Genomic DNA, 17,261 nt, shown 5'->3' with positions numbered 1-17,261 from the left:
ACTCAAATCCAGCAAGAATCCGTTAGATTCGATCGGCCTTCAACTCAAATTGACAAAGAGAGATCTTCTCCTCCGCTCGCCGTCGCTCATCACTAGACTCGACCGACCCGACCGTTCGCTCCCCTAAGGCCGGCCGACTCGACCCGACGTCTCCGGCAGTCAGTTGCGGGTCTGTTTTTGTTCCACCCGACCTGAGCGGGTCGGTTCCAGGTTGGGCACAAACCTGACCCGGACCGACCCGTGGACACCCCTAATCCCAGGGGGTTCAAATGAACCCACTAGCTTGGCCCAAAAAAAAAAAAAAAAAAATTTATATAAAATTTTAAATGAACCCACTAGCTTGGCCCCAAAAAAAAAAAAAAAATTATATATAAAATTTTTATTTTTTTTTGTTTGTTTTGACCTCTAAAATAAAATTTTGGACATGACCCTAAATTTTATTTAAACCTAATTGAAATAAACTTGAAATATGATCATTTTAGTACTATTTTCATAATATTTTTATAATAAAGGTTAAGTAATAAGTTGTAATTGGCTTTTTATCTAAACTCATAACTAACATCACTTTTTTATATACCTTTAACAACTTGCCACTTAAATTTTATTGTGTAAATGTTGTGTCAGTAGCAATTGCTCATTTGTTAAAAAATAAATAAACATTCTTTCTGGACTCTGGCTTACTTTATTATTGATGGTAGAATGAAACTATTTTTTCCGGCACTTTTTTTCTTCATCAGTAAAAAATTACACCACTTGTACAATCAACTAATCTATATTTACATCTATGATTCTTATCTCATTCTCTCTTTCTCCCTCTGATGTTTTCTTTCTATCTAATCAAATAGTTTGATAAGTGTTCTATAGTTTTTCGAGTCCAAAAAGTATTTTAGTGCTTGCTCCAATTCCAAGAGAATGACACATGTGCGGTTAAAAATTCATACACTTCAAAGCAAAATCTTATATAAGTTACTATTTTTTTTCCTTAGTTTCATGTTTACTCCTAGACCTACTCTTAAGTATGTTACTATTCTTTTTTATCATGTATTTTTATTTAATTGATATTACATATGATTATAATAAATTATTATTAATTTGACAAATATAATGATTAGTTATTTATTTATATTTATTTGTGCATTCAATTGTTGTTTTCTTACTGATCTTTAAACTATTAATAATTTTTTAGATTATTTTATAGTATAATTGTATTGTATACTATTTAGAATACTATGCTAGATTATTATATGTAATATGACAACTATATATACAATAATAATAATAATAATCATTTTATTTTTTTACCCCCCACAATAAAATCCTAGCTCAAGACATTTTGATCCTCTATAAAAAAAAATCCAAGAGCTGCCACTGATTAGACAATAAAGAAGCTGTAAATGCTATAAGAGCTCATCATTTTTTGGAGTTTGAAAACTATGATTTTCTTTCCGGTAGTTTTGTACGTGGAATTAGCTGATGCGAAATTGGATTTTATTTGCTACTTTGAATGGGTGACTAAAAGTTGGAAAGGCTTTAATTCTTAGGTCTCTATTTCCACAAAATTTGTTTGTTTCTACAGAAAATAATTCCACTGAAAGTCTTCAATTTTCCCAAAATGCTTCACTTTTGAATCAAATGCGTCACTTTCCAATTCAATTTATTTTTTACAACTACTTCAATTCTTACAAGGACATTATATATAGTCAAATGCATCACTTGACCAGCATTTCTATGTATATATAATCAGGTTCTATAAATAAATTATGACATGAACAGGGAGGAGTACGTTGAATAGATATAACTCGGCATAGGACTTAGAGTTGAACATTTTCAGTATAGGGCATATATGTTTTTCTTGAACATGATTTGATGATATTGAGTTCTATTACCTATTTTGAGAAACTGAGACTGATGTTGATTTGTTATGTTAACTTGTTTCTTGACGGACCATATAAATACTGGAATAAGAGATGGAATTCATTAACCTTCAAAATGGTTGATCTTTGAACCTTGTTCACTGAGTTGTTGCCTCATTGTTGGATTCAGATATGCTTTAGTGCTTGAATTTACGTTGTGCAATTCAAAACTTAATTAAACAATCCCATTGCTAAGCTGAAAGCTAGTATTACTCTGAAAATGTTTCCAAGGTGCCAGCCACATTTGAATTGACATAGTTGGAGTAGGGTATATTTTCTGTTCTTTTTCTTTTGTTAATGGTTTCACGTTTGGACTGCTTATGTGACAAGCAAAAGTTCAGCTTCCAGAATCAAGCGTCCAAGGCAACCAACCAAATTTTTTACAAGCTTCAGTCGGTTGGTCATAAATTCTGAGCACCCAGGAGCGGCTGTACGTGATATTTATAGGGCAATCCAAAATAGCATCGGCCCAAAGCTCGTTTCATACCTTGCCTGCAATGCTCAATCAAAAATATTGGGAAAAATTACATTTTAAGTCTTTTATTATTATTTTTTAAGAATGCTAAGTATTTTAACACACATTTTAAGTCATGTAGTTTAATTCTTCTCAAAAAAGAATTCACTTAGTTTAAAGGTGTAATAAGTTAAACCTTGATATTTGAAATGGTAGTAAATTAAAGTTATTAAACTTCATATTATCAAATACAATACACTTTCATTTAGATGGGCTGAGTTTTAATCTGTTAATACTTTTTAAAATATTATGATTGGTTGTAACTCAATGACATTACTTGATCTTCTATATGAGAAAAATTAGGATTTGAATCTTCCTTCTATTAAAAATAAATTTTGATGTGTTACATTGTGAAATTATTGGTCTAATCTATATATATATATATATATAAAACCAAAACTTTTGAAGCTCTTACAATTTTCCACGTCAGCACAATATTTAAAAAAACATTAAAAAAAAAAAAACTTTTCTAAGACTAAAAAAAAAAACCGGCATTATCAAAAAAAAAAAAAAAAAACACCCAAAAATTTCAACCTTAAAAGAAAGCTCAAAGCCTAAAACGAAAATTTCCTTCTCCCCAAAACCAAAACCCATTAGAAGAGGGAAAAAAAAAAAAAAAAAACTCTCTCTCCCCCTTAAATGCAAACACAGTAATGCAAACTCATCAAACTCCCTCTCTTCTTCTTCATGCAGTCCCATCTCCATCTTCAAACGCACAATTTCCTCCATGCCTCTCTCTACATACACGCTCCCCTATCTCCAATCTTTGTCCCTTCTCTACCTTCAAACCCCTAAACTATAGCCCACGGGCACCAGCCACCCACTTCTTTAGTGGCAAAAAGTTTTTGATTTTGAGACTTTACCATCTGACCAAATTCTCTCCGCAAAAATTACTGGTAAGTTTTTTATTTTGTTCTATAATTTGGGATGTTAAATATGATTTAGGGTTTCGTTTTTTGTTGTTAAATATGATTTAGGGTTTCGTTTGGGAGTGTTTGTTTTAAATGATTAGCTTAGATTAGAGGTGGCAAATGGGTGGGTTTGGGGTAGGCATAATTGAGTTGGGTATATAAAATCCATTTACCCATTTAAAACCCATTTAACTAATTGTTTCTAACCCAAATCCAACCCAACCCAATTATTATAGGTAAACCCCAACCCACCCAATTACCCAATTATCAAAATTACCAAAATACCATTAAAGTGAAAATCCCAAACCTTTCTTGGATTCCCTTTTCCCACTCTAACTTTCCCAAGAAAATTCCAATCTCTTCGATCAATTACTTGGCCTCCTCAGGATCACTACTTTCGCATTCAATCTTATACAGAGTCCCAAACCCTAAAATTTCCATTCTCAATGTTTGCAACTCTGAAACTCCCCACCGCTGCACCTCTCTATTCCTCGCTAGAAACCAGATTATCCTCTTCCAAACAGTCAGTCAAGGCGTACGCTGCCACGGCGACTAAGACGAGGCCGTATTCCTTGTCGACACCAGTGCATCCAGTGAGCCTATACAAGGTTCTTAGAATGGAGCAAATGACTTCGTTGACAGAGATCAAGACGGTGTACCAGAGCCTGGCCACGATGTACCATCCGGATGCCATGATCCAACAACACCACCAAGACAAGACAAGCCAGAAATCGAGTTGGACTCCGAATCAGACGGCAGAGATTTCATAGAGATTCACAACATGTACGCGACGCTCTCTGATCCAACGGTGCGTGCGCTCTACAACCTCTCCTTAGGGAACACCACTTCCCAATTCAGTAACCAGAGGGGACCGTTTGGGTTCAGCATCGGATTCAGTGTCAAATGGGTGGTCTCTGTGCTGTGATTGTTGTGCCTCATTGTTCTTTGTGAGAGCTAGAAAGAGCTAGAGAGAGAAAGAGAGAGAGCAAGTGAGATGAGAGAGAGAAGTGTTTGGAGGCCGAGAAAATTAAAGAAAATGAAAACATTGAAACGTCTGGGGTTTTTTTTTTTTTTTTAATGGGAAGGGCTGGGCTGAATTGGGAAATATTTTTTTAAATGAAAACATTGAAACGTCTGGGGTTTTTTTTTTTTTTTTAATGGGAAGGGCTGGGCTGAATTGGGAAATATTTTTTTTGGGTTAAATGGGTCTCAATGGATTTTTAGTTAAAACCCAATAATTACTAGGTCTAATTGGGTTGATGCCCATTTAACCCAATTAATAATTGGGTGGGGTTTAGGTTCAATTAGAGTGGGTGGGTTTGGGTGGGTTTGGGTGGGCAAGTGGGTTTGGGCTTACTTTGCCACCTCTAGTTTAGATTGATGGGTTTCGTGCCCGTAGTGGGTTTTATTAATTTCAATTATTGGCCGCCAGGGAGACCTATTGACAGAAGATGTTAACAACAAAAATTTGTGTTAAATGTTATTTAGGTTTTGTTATTTTGGGTTAATTTTTTCAATTTAGTTATTTTGGTTATTGGTTTTAATTAAGGTTGAATGATGAGAAAAGCAGAGCATGATAGAAGACATCTACAACACCAAGAAGCAAAAAAAGTGGAAATATAATTGAAAGGGTTTTTAGGTGTTGGTTTAATAGTCTCCCTCAAATGTGTGGGACTCTTTGATGGTGAGCATGCTTAGATTGGAGGATTTTGTGTTGATAAAGGAATTTGGGTTAGGGTATGGTGGCAGACCTATGTGTTTTAGTGTTTTTTTTTTTTTTTTTAAATGGTTTTTGCTTTGTTTCTTAGATTTAGATGGTTTGTCCTTGATCACCGTTCTGTAGATGAAGCTTGAATGTTGTAGTGTAGTCATTTGACAAATGCAAATTAATTGTTGTTTAATTTTGTTGCTTTAAATTTAAAGGTGTTAAAATCTGTTTAATAAGTTATAATGATCATTGCAATAGAATAAATGTTTTTTAAATCAAACGACTACAAGATTGTGCTTTATGTTAACTTGGGATTTTCATTTGAATAAAGCAAATTGATTTATAAGGCAAGCAGTGTTATGGTCAAGTTTGAAATTTTTAAATTTAAATACTGTCTTGGCTTTTGGATCCTTGGGGCATATTTTGATATGATTAGGCAAGGTCACTATGCAGAATCCATTGTGTCATTTAGAGTACAAAATATTTACATTTCGTACTCTATGAAAATTGAGTGCAGTTGATTTATGCTTGGTAAAAAATTTATGTTTGTTCTGTGAAAGTCCTTTATTGTTGTTTGGATTATTTTTTGTTTCTTTTCATCCCAACATGGTCTGTGTTGTGACTGATGGAATTGAGAGAATTTAGTTGAATTTAAGGCAACAACCCTCCTAAACATTATTAGACAAGAAGAGAATACTTTTTTTATGGAATAATATATGCTGCCTCTTGTTGCTTGAGCCATAGCTTAAATACAATTATGACAAATTCATTTAAAGCTATTAATGTGTTTGAGACTTATTAAGTTTTGTTACAAGGTGAATATTTTATATCAATATCTATTTGTTAGCATGTGTTTGAAAATTTTAGGATAAATGAGTTAGTGACCTATAATTTGTTATTTTTTGATTTCCAAATTACAAGTAGTGATATATCCTATTAAATTGGTACCGCTTTCTTCTTTTTTATAATAAATAAAAAAATTGAAAAATTTTGTTCTTCCATTGGACCTTTAAAGCTTTCAATTTGAAACTTTTGTTTAAAAAAAAAAAAACTCTCTCACCCTTAAACACAAACACAATAATGCAAACTCCCTCTCTTCTACTTCATGCAGTCCCATCTCCATCTTCAAACGCACAATTTCCTCCATGCCTCTCTCTACATACACGTTCCCCTGTCTCCAATCTTTGTCCCTTCTCTACCTTCAAACCCTTAAACTATAGCCCACGGGCACCAACCACCCACTTCTTTAGTGGCAAAAAGTTTTTGATTTTGAGACTTTACCATCTGACCAAATTCTCTCTGCAAACATTACTGGTAAGTTTTTCATTTTGTTCTATAATTTGGGATGTTAAATATGATTTAGGGTTTCGTTTTTTGTTGTTAAATATGATTTAGGGTTTCGTTTGGGAGTGTTTGTTTTAAATGATTAGTTTAGATTAGGGGTGGCAAATGGGTGGGTTTGGGGTAGGCATAATTGAGTTGGGTATATAAAATCCATTTACCCATTTAAAACCCATTTAACTAATTGCTTCTAACTCGAATCCAACCCAACCCAATTATTATGGGTAAACCCCAACCCACCCAATTACCCAATTATCAAAATTACCAAAATACCATTAAAGTGAAAATCCCAAACCTTTCTTGGATTCCCTTTTCCCACTCTAACTTTCCCAAGAAAATTCCAATCTCTTTGATCAATTTCTTGGCCTCTTCAGGATCACTACTTTCGCATTCAATCTTATACAGAGTCCCAAACCCTAAAATTTCCATTCTCAATGTTTGCAACTCTGAAACTCCCCACCGCTGCACCTCTCTATTCCTCGCCAGAAACCAGATTCTCCTTTTCCAAACGGTCAGTCAAGGCATACGCTGCCACGGCGACTAAGACGAGACCGTATTCCTTGTCGACACTAGTGCATCCAGCGAGTCTATACAAGGTTCTTAGAATGGAGCAAACGACTTCGTTGACAGAGATCAAGACAGAGTACCAGAGCCTGGCCAAGATGTACCATTCGGATGCCATGATCCAACAACACCACCAAGACAAGACAAGCCAGAAATCGAGTTGGACTCCAAATTAGATGGCAGAGATTTCATAGAGATTCACAACATGTACGCGACGCTCTCCGATCCAACGGTGCGTGCGCTCTACAACCTCTCCTTAGGGAACACCACTTCCCAATTCAGTAACCAGAGGGGACCGTTTGGGTTCAGCGTCGAATTCAGTGTCAAATGGGTGGTCTCTGTGCTGTGATTGTTGTGCCTCATTGTTCTTTGTGAGAGCTAGAAAGAGCTAGAGAGAGAAAGAGAGAGAGTAAGTGAGAGGAGAGAGAGAAGTGTTTGGGAAGAAGTGTTTGGAGGCCGAGAAAATTAAAGAAAATGAAAACATTGAAACGTCTGGGGTTTTTTTTTTTTTTTTTTTNGGCCATTTTTGCACAGTTTTTACACAAGACAAGAAGGTTTGATGGAACTGGCCCAAAAACAAAAGGGTTGAACATAGTGGGCTTATTTTTTTGTTAATCCCATATATAGATGATTGATGTGATTATTAATTCAATTACGTTATCACCCCCCCCCCCCCCCCACACACAAAAAAAAAAAAAAAAAAAAAAAAAAAAAAAAAAAAAAAAAAAACCTTATTGGTGTGCTCTAGTAGCTTCAGTGGTAACTGGGCTATGTTGTGTTTTTCTTTTTAGACACCATTTTATCTCCCTTTGTTTTCTTTTATTTTTTTATTTTTTATTTTGTTAATAGAATTTTGTTAACGGATGAGTATCCACTTAGGAGATACTTTTAAAAATTTTTATAGGAAATAAAAATAGCAACTTAATTTTTTAATAATTTTTTATATTTTTTTTATCAAAGTGGTATCAAAACTTTCTAAAAATAATTTATTAATAAATGTCCTAAAGTACCCATTAATCGGACCATTTTTAATATATATATATATATATATATACTTTGTCACGATAGAGATGCATATTGTTGAAGTGTAATGATGAATTAAATCATGTTCTTACAAGAATTTGTTTTCTCATTTTTTTTTGCAAATGATGTTTGTGTGTTTCCCAGTTGGGAAATGCTAACGAGTGCCCTTAAAGCACTGGTTAATAATACATTTTAGGAAAGTTTTGATACCACTTTTATGGAAAAAAAAAAAAAAAAAAAAAAAAAAAGGCAAAATATTAATTACTTTTTTTTATTTCCCATAAAAACATTCTTTAAATAGATTATTAACTAGTGCCCTAAGGGCACTCGTTAGCATTTTCCTTCTCAATTATAGAAGGAATCACACAATGACAAAGACATAAATAGCTTAATCCTGGCAAAGCAGGTGGGGGCAATTTATTCAAGGATAACTAGGAAAGATGGATAAAAAGTTTTTCAATTCATATAAGCACTGCTACGAATAATATGGCTGAAATATGGGCAGTTAGACATTAATTAAAAATGGCTTGGGTTTTGGGCTATAAACATATATAAATTTAGAGATTGATTCTAAGATTGTTATCAACTAGCTAAAAACATTTACAGTATACTGGCACTAGAAATATCTATTTTGATTTTTGATGGTAATAGGATGTTGCTTATCAAGAATGAATCATCATTCTACATTACATCTTCTGTAAAGCTAATGGAGTAAAAGATGAATAAGCCAAAAAGAGATGAGGGGATTCAGTGTAATTTTAATATATTGTAACTAGGCACTTCTCGCAAGGCCCTATGGACAATGCTTGTAATATTGCTCCCATACCGTATTAACAGGCATAGTAAAGTGCCTGTTATGAAATAGTTTTATGTCAACTTATTTTATTTAGTGTTACATTTTTTATCAACTTTATAAGGTGTAGAGTCAATAAAATTAACTTTTTGAGTTTCACTTGTCACTTTAATAATATTTTCAATCTCCTCATCAATTTATACAAAATTTTTATTAGATGGACCTACAATAAATCATCTTTAACGAGCACCTTACTATGCTTATTAACCTTTCACATAAACAAACTCCTCTTTCTACCAAAAAAAGAAAAAGAAAAAAAAGAAACAAATAGTTTGTCCAATTTTAATAGAGAAGGTAATTAAGCGTGTGTTTAACTATTATTATTATTATTTTTTTTAAATTAATAGTTTGCATTCAGGGAAAAAGAAGTAATAATTTGCAAACAGAATATGCAAAACCAGGTACGGATATCTTTCATATGCTATTCTTTTAAAAACTAAAGGGTGTGATTGATTGGGGCGAAAATGGGTAACTAATTTTTTTTTCCTAATTATCTAGTTAGTTATTAAGGTTTTGAAACTATATTTTTTACTAGCATCTCGAGTTTAAGAGACTCGATTTAGGGTCTATAAATCGAGTTTTTGAGACTCAATTTTCATGAGTTGTTCATGTTTGATGTGGCATTTTTTCCACATAACGACTACGTGAAAATCGAGTCTCTAATATTTGATTTTCAAAGCAAAAAATTTAAAGAAATTTGAAGCCTCATGCGCGGCCTCACCTCACCGGATCAGATCAGATCAGAGGGAGAAAGAGAGGAAGACCAAATCAGAGATCAGAGAGAGAGAAAGACCAGATCAGAGAGAGGGAAAGAGTCAGATCAGATCAGTTGAAAGACCTAGGCTGCGCGGCCTGAGCTCGCGCGACCCAGGCCGCGCGGCCAGGCCTCGTGAGCTCGCGCCGCACGGCTTGGGCTAGGGAGGCTTGGTCGCGCGGCGGCTAGGTAGCCTGAGCTCAGGCCTCGCGCGGCCTGGGTTCTAGCCTTCTTCTTCAGCTTTTTTTTTTCTTCTGCTCTGATTTCTTTTTTGCTAGAGTTGTTCTGATATATATGGCCTTATAAATCGAGTATCAGACACTCGATTTCCATGTGAACGCCACGTGGAAAAAATGCCAAGTAAGACCGGATCAAAACATGAAAATCGACCCTCAAAGACTCGATTTATGGCCCCTAAATCGAGTCTATTAGACTCGAGATGCTAGTAAAAAAACATAGTTTCAAAACCTTAACAGCTAACTAGATAGTTAGAAAAAAAAAAAATTAGTTGCCCATTTTCACCCAAATTGGAATTTGTTCCTTGGTTATTTTGTTTATTGCTTTAGATATAAATTTTAAATTCTCACTTATTTGTTTTTTAACTAAGATAAATCGTTAAAAATAAATATATCCTACACACTCTTAGGGTCCGTTTGATAATTTTGTTATTATAATGTTGTTTGTAAGTGAAAAAATGTGTGAAAATACGTGTAATATTGTTTAAACACTGAAAACTGTTGTTCAAAATACACTACCAAACACCTCTTTAATTTTTAAAAAATCATAATAAAGTTAATTATTTTGAAACCATAATAAAATTAAAACTAACTAGTACTAATGTTTTAGGATCAATCTTGTCTTTCCTTGATGTCTAAAAAAATTCTAGTCTTTCCTCAAATATGAGGATTGAAAGAGATTAAGATCCAGTGAAATCGAAACTTGGTACTTTCACACCAAAAAAAAAAAAAAAAAACCTTTCCATAGATCAATTTTAGTGGTTCTTTCGCATTCAATTCTTATACAAGAGTCCCAAACCCTAAAATTTCCATTCTCAATGTTTGCAACTCTGAAACTCCCCCGCTGCACCCTCTCTATTCCTCGAGAACCAGATTCTCCTTTTCCAAACGGTCAGTCAAGGCATACGCTGCCACGGCGACTAAGACGAGACCGTATTCCTTGTCGACACTACTAGTGCATCCAGCGAGTCTATAACAAGGTTCTTAGAATGGAGCAAACGACTTCGTTGACAGAGATCAAGACAGAGTACCAGAGCCTGGCCAAGATGTACCATTCGGATGCCATGATCCAACAACACCACCAAGACAAGACAAGCAGAAATCGAGTTGGACTCCAAATTAGATGGCAGAGATTTCATAGAGATTCACAACATGTACGCGACGCTCTCCGATCCAACGGTGCGTGCGCTCTACAACCTCTCCTTAGGGAACACACTTCCCAATTCAGTAACCAGAGGGGACCGTTTGGGTTCAGCGTCGAATTCAGTGTCAAATGGGTGGTCTCTGTGCTGTGATTGTTGTGCCTCATTGTTCTTTGTGAGAGCTAGAAAGAGCTAGAGGAGAAAGAGAGAGAGTAAGTGAGAGGAGAGAGAGAAGTGTTTGGGAAGAAGTGTTTGGAGGCCGAGAAAATTAAAGAAAATGAAAACATTGAAACGTCTGGGGTTTTTTTTTTTTTTTTTTTTAATGGGAAGGGCTTGGCTGAATTGGGAAATATTGTTTTGGGGTTAAATGGGTCTCAATGAGTTTTTAGTTAAAACCAATAATTACTAGGTCTAATTGAGTTGATGCCATTTAACCCAATTAATAATTGGGTGAGGTTTAGGTTCAATTAGAGTGGGTGGGTTTGGGCGGGCAAGTGGGTTTGGGCTTACTTTGCCACCTCTAGTTTAGATTAATGGGTTTCGTGCCCGTAGTGGGTTTTATTAATTTCAATTATTGGCCGCCAAGGAGACCTATTGACAAAAGATGTTAACAACAAAAATTTGTGTTAAATGTTATTTAGGTTTTGTTATTTTGGGTTAATTTTTTTCAATTTAGTTATTTTGGTTATTGGTTTTAATTAAGGTTGAATGATGAGAAAAGCAGAGCATGATAGAAGACATCTACAACACCAAGAAGCAAAAAAGTGGAAATATAATTGAAAGGGTTTTTAGGTGTTGGTTTGATAGTCTCCCTCAAATGTGTGGGAATCTTTGATGGTGAGCATGCTTAGATTGGAGGATTTTGTGTTGATAAAGGAATTTGGGTTAGGGTATGGTGGCAGACCTATGTGTTTTAGTGTTTTTTTTTTTTTTTTTAAATGGTTTTTGCTTTGTTTCTTAGATTTAGATGGTTTGTCCTTGATCACCGTTCTGTAGATGAAGCTTGAATGTTGTAGTGTAGTCATTTGACAAATGCAAATTAATTGTTGTTTAATTTTGTTGCTTTAAATTTAAAGGTGTTAAAATCTGTTTAATAAGTTATAATGATCATTGCAATAAATAATGTTTTTTAAATCAAACGACTACAAGATTGTGCTTTATGTTAACTTGGGATTTTCATTTGAATAAAGCAAATTGATTTATAAGGCAAGCAGTGTTATGGTCAAGTGTGAAATTTTTAAATTAAATACTGTCTTGGCTTTTGGATCCTTGGGGCATATTTTGATATGATTAGGCAAGGTCACTGTGCAGAATCCATTGTGTCATTTAGAGTACAAAATATTTACATTTCGTACTCTATGAAAATTGAGTGCAGTTGATTTATGCTTGGTAAAAATTTATGTCTGTCTGTGAAAGTCCTTTATTGTTGTTTGGATTATTTTTTGTTTCTTTTCATCCCAACATGGTCTGTGTTGTGACTGATGGAATTGAGAGAATTTAGTTGAATTTAAGGCGACAACCCTCCTAAACATTATTAGACAAGAAGAGAATACTTTTTTTATGGAATATATATGCTGCCTCTTATTGCTTGAGCCATAGCTTAAATACAATTATGACAAATTCATTTAAAGCTATTAATGTGTTTGAGACTTATTAAGTTTGTTACAAGGTGAATATTTATATCAATATCTATTTGTTAGCATGTGTTTGAAAATTTAGGATAAATGAGTTAGTGACCTATAATTTGTTATTTTTTGATTTCCAAATTACAAGTAGTGATATATCCTATTAAATTGGTACCGCTTTCTTCTTTTTTATAATAAATAAAAATTGAAAAATTTTGTTCTTCCATTGGACCTTTAAAGCTTTCAATTTGAAACTTTGTTCTGAAAAACAACTGGTATGTTTGTGGCAGATTCGAATTCAGGATTGAGGTCAATCTCGATGCCATGGTTAGTTTTCTATATCGTATTTCTTTGCGTATAGTTTATTGTTTATGATGCTTTGTTTACTCACCTATTTAGAGTGGCGTTCATGTTACAGACACATCGAAGAATTTGGAAGCCCATTTTGAAGAATGCTAGCACTCTAGCAGAGAAGTTCTCCATTTAAGTCACACAAAATCTATGTCTATCTGTACTCCCTCAAATAGCAGCATAATTAGGTAGGATTCTTACGATTTGTGTTATCATTGTTGCTAGGTTGAAAGTTTCAATGAATATATGCAAATAGCTAATTGTTGATTAGTAAGCCTACAAGTTGCGTGAGAACTTATTTGGAAATACATGGTAATGGTGGAAGCATCTTTTTAGATAGAAATTATGGGAAAATTTTGCTAATAATAATAGATAATTTTTCTGGGCGGTTATTGTTTAATGCAAATTGTTGGGATGGATTTTAGGGCCAAGAAAGTTGTGAGTTATGGACACAAACATGAGGTTTGCAAGGTTACATGTATTGGTAGAATTGGTTGCGTGTTTAACTTTGGAATCAGTGTGTATCATAGTGTTTACTAATTGAATTTGAGACATTAACATTAACTTGGCATTTGTTTAGAGAAATTAAACAACTAAATGGAAGATTACGTGTTTTGTATGTTTGCTTTTGTTTACTATGTGTCTTAATATGGATGTAGGTGGGATAATAAATTTGTGCTATCCTACTAGGCAAGAAGCAAAGGCAACCATGAGATTTCAAAGGGTGATTGGAGATGATAATTTAAATGGAAGTTTTAGCTAGATGACATGACTAACAATTCCTATTAAGAAGAATATTTAGTAGTTTGATTGGTTTTATTATAGTCACTGTTTTTTATGATTTTTTTTTTTTGGGTTAAATAATGCAACAAGTAAACCATATGTCAATGATATGTTACCAATGACTAAGTTTGGTTATATATATAGCAAAAAATTGTAAAAGAGTCATGAGGGTTGGTGCTAAAGACATATTGAAACAAAGGAAAATTGAAAAACTACATACGGATGTAGGTTGGTACTAAAGACATATAGAAACAAAGGAAAATTGAAAATTTACATACTGATGCTCTTGTAATTACTCATTTGAAATTCAACCGGTTTCAAAAATATAGTTTGTGGTTTAGAGCATTTTCTGCTTTCACTAATTGTGTTTTGTTTCCATGCCTATTTTTAAAATACATGTAATTTGGTCAAATATTAATTTTTATGCCTTACAGGCTTTAAGGAGTACATAAATTTGATTTTGGAAGATGTTGAAAAGTCAATATCAAGGGAGAGCAAAAAACTTTAGTGAGTTCATTTTCTTATTTTCCTTTACTTTTAATCTCAGAAATGTGCATACTCTAAATGTGGTACATCTATTTTGTTATTTGTTGATTACATATCAAAAAAAAAAAAAATGTACAGGGTAGATTCTTCTTAAGAGATGCAACACAATAGCCATCTCTCTCTCTCTCTCTCTCTCTCTCTCTCTCTCTCTCTCTCTCTCTCTCTCTCTCTCTCTCTCTCTCTCTCTCTCGCTCTCTCTCTCTCTCTCAATAGTGGAAATAACGATTTCAGAAACAGTGTAAATTGGCATTATGTTGCCTTTTTAATTCCATTGAGGTCTAGCATTTTTGTTTTACTGGCAATGTTAGAATTTATATACATCTTGGACATCAAGAACGATTAATGTAATTTATAAAAGATATTTGATTGAATGAGTATGGAATTAACTATATTTGTGTAATTAGTTGTATTGGAGTGTACTTATATCAGTTATATATTTTCTAAATATGATCTCATGATATCTCATTATAAGTGATAGATTTTATTGGTTATATATATATATATATATATATTTTTTTTTTTTTCATATTAAGTTATTAATAGCTTTCCGTGCATCGGGTTAGTGACTAAGTTTGTTACATTCCTAAACTATAAAGCTTAAAATATTAATTTCCCCAAAATATTTTTGGGGTTGAGTTCAGGCTGAACATTTACTATTAGGGCCAATCCCCGGGAAATAAAGATGTAGGCCCAAGTATGTTATCATGTCTTGATTTCTGGGCCATTTCAACAGTTTTAACAGTGTTACTTATGTGGCTAACAGATCAATGACTTGACATTTTGTTTTAATGATGTGGCATATTTTAATTAAAAATTACAAGCTAAAATTACATATGAGAAACATCATTTACCAAATTAAAAAGCTATTTCCTACCGATTTTAGACACCCAGCCACGACTTAAAATTAAAAAAAAAAAAAAAAAAAGATTAACAATGCAAACGACACAGCAAACAAAGTCAAAAAAAAAAAATCCGAATGAAGCTCAAATTTCACACTGAAAATTGAATATCAAAAAAAAAAAAAAAGGCTGAGTTTGAATATGGATTTGAATTCGGAATTGATGCGGACTATTGAGTCGGTGCTGGAATTTCGCTGGGCGAGTCGGTATCGGACTCGTCGTACTGATTGTTACGACTGTTTGCTGTGATAATCGGACTTTTGGTTTTTGTGTGGAAGAGATCGTTGGATCGGAGTAGTAGTAGTTCGGTGAAGCCGGTAAAGTGCCTAAGTTCTCATCGTCGAATAAGGATGAGGACGATGAGGGCTTGTTCTTCTTCTCTCTCCCCTTCTCTGTCTCATGGCTGGCTGGTTGGGTGTTTGTTTGTTTTTATTTTTATTTTTTTAAGTCGTGGCTGGGTGTTTAAAATCGGTAGAAAATGGTTTTTTAATTTGGTAAATAATGTTTCTTTTGTGTAATTTTAATTTGTAATTTTTTAATTAAAAATATGCTACATCATTAAAACAAATTGTCAAGTCATTGATCCGTTAGCCACATAAGTAACACTGTTAATGGCAATTAGTAAAAGGACTTATATTACTCATTTTGAAAACTTTAAGGACCAATTACGCACACTTCAAACTTGAGCGATTAATTATGCACACAGGGTAAACTTAAGGGACTAATATTGTAGTTTCGCCAAAAACTTACAATGATTTCAGGGCAATGATTAATGATTTTAGAGCAGTGGTTTAAAATATATATATATATATATATATTATATATATATACAGGAGAAGATTGATGTACGACTTTATATGCTATTTTTTAGGTTTTATTTTAAAATTCTACCATGTACTACTTAACTCAAAAAATACACTTCCATTTATAAAAAAGCCACATGATAGAATTTTAAGAGAGGAATCTAAGGAACAGTACCTAAGTACTATACCTAAGTCTTATTCATATATATATATATATGATAAAAAATTAATTAAAATTTTTGACGATTTTATATAATTTTTTATAAAAATAATATTAAAGCTTTTTGAAAATAATTTTTAAAAGCACTTATTTATATAACCACTAAAATTGATCTANATTTTTTTTATTTTTCATAAAAGTGATATTAAAATTTTTCTAAAATAAATTATTAACGAGCGTTCTAAGGTACTCATTAGTATGACCCATAATTAATATCTATAATGTAATAATAATAGATTTAAAGGAGAAAAAAATTTAGGCGAAACTACAATATTGATCCCTTAAGTTTACTCTGTGTACACAATTAGTTCCTTAAGTTTGAAGTGTGCGCAATTTGTCTTTAAAGTTTTCAAAATGAGCAATATAAGTCTTTTTACTAACTATCATTAATAGTGTTACTTATGTGGCTAACAGATCAATGACTTGACATTTTGTTTTAATGATGTGGCATATTTTAATTAAAAATTACAAGCTAAAATTACATATGAGAAACATCATTTACCAAATTAAAAAGCTATTTCCTACCGATTTTAGACACCCAGCCACGACTTAAAATTAAAAAAAAAAAAAAAAAAAGATTAACAATGCAAACGACACAGCAAACAAAGTCAAAAAAAAAAAATCCGAATGAAGCTCAAATTTCACACTGAAAATTGAATATCAAAAAAAAAAAAAAAGGCTGAGTTTGAATATGGATTTGAATTCGGAATTGATGCGGACTATTGAGTCGGTGCTGGAATTTCGCTGGGCGAGTCGGTATCGGACTCGTCGTACTGATTGTTACGACTTGTTTGCGTGATAATCGGACTTTTGGTTTTTGTGTGGAAGAGATCGTTGGATCGGAGTAGTAGTAGTTCGGTGAAGCCGGTGAAGTGCCTAAGTTCTCATCGTCGAATAAGGATGAGGACGATGAGGGCTTGTTCTTCTTCTCTCTCCCCTTCTCTGTCTCATGGCTGGCTGGTTGGGTGTTTGTTTGTTTTTATTTTTATTTTTTTAAGTCGTGAAAAATTGTAAAAATATTTTAATATTTTTTATTTTTTATAAAAATTTTATTTAAATAAATTATTAATCAGTG

This window comes from Quercus suber, unplaced genomic scaffold (genome assembly GCF_002906115.3).
Source record: "Quercus suber isolate HL8 unplaced genomic scaffold, Cork oak 2.0 scaffold_877, whole genome shotgun sequence".
NCBI lineage: Eukaryota > Viridiplantae > Streptophyta > Magnoliopsida > Fagales > Fagaceae > Quercus > Quercus suber.
This window is presented reverse-complemented; position numbering follows the sequence as displayed.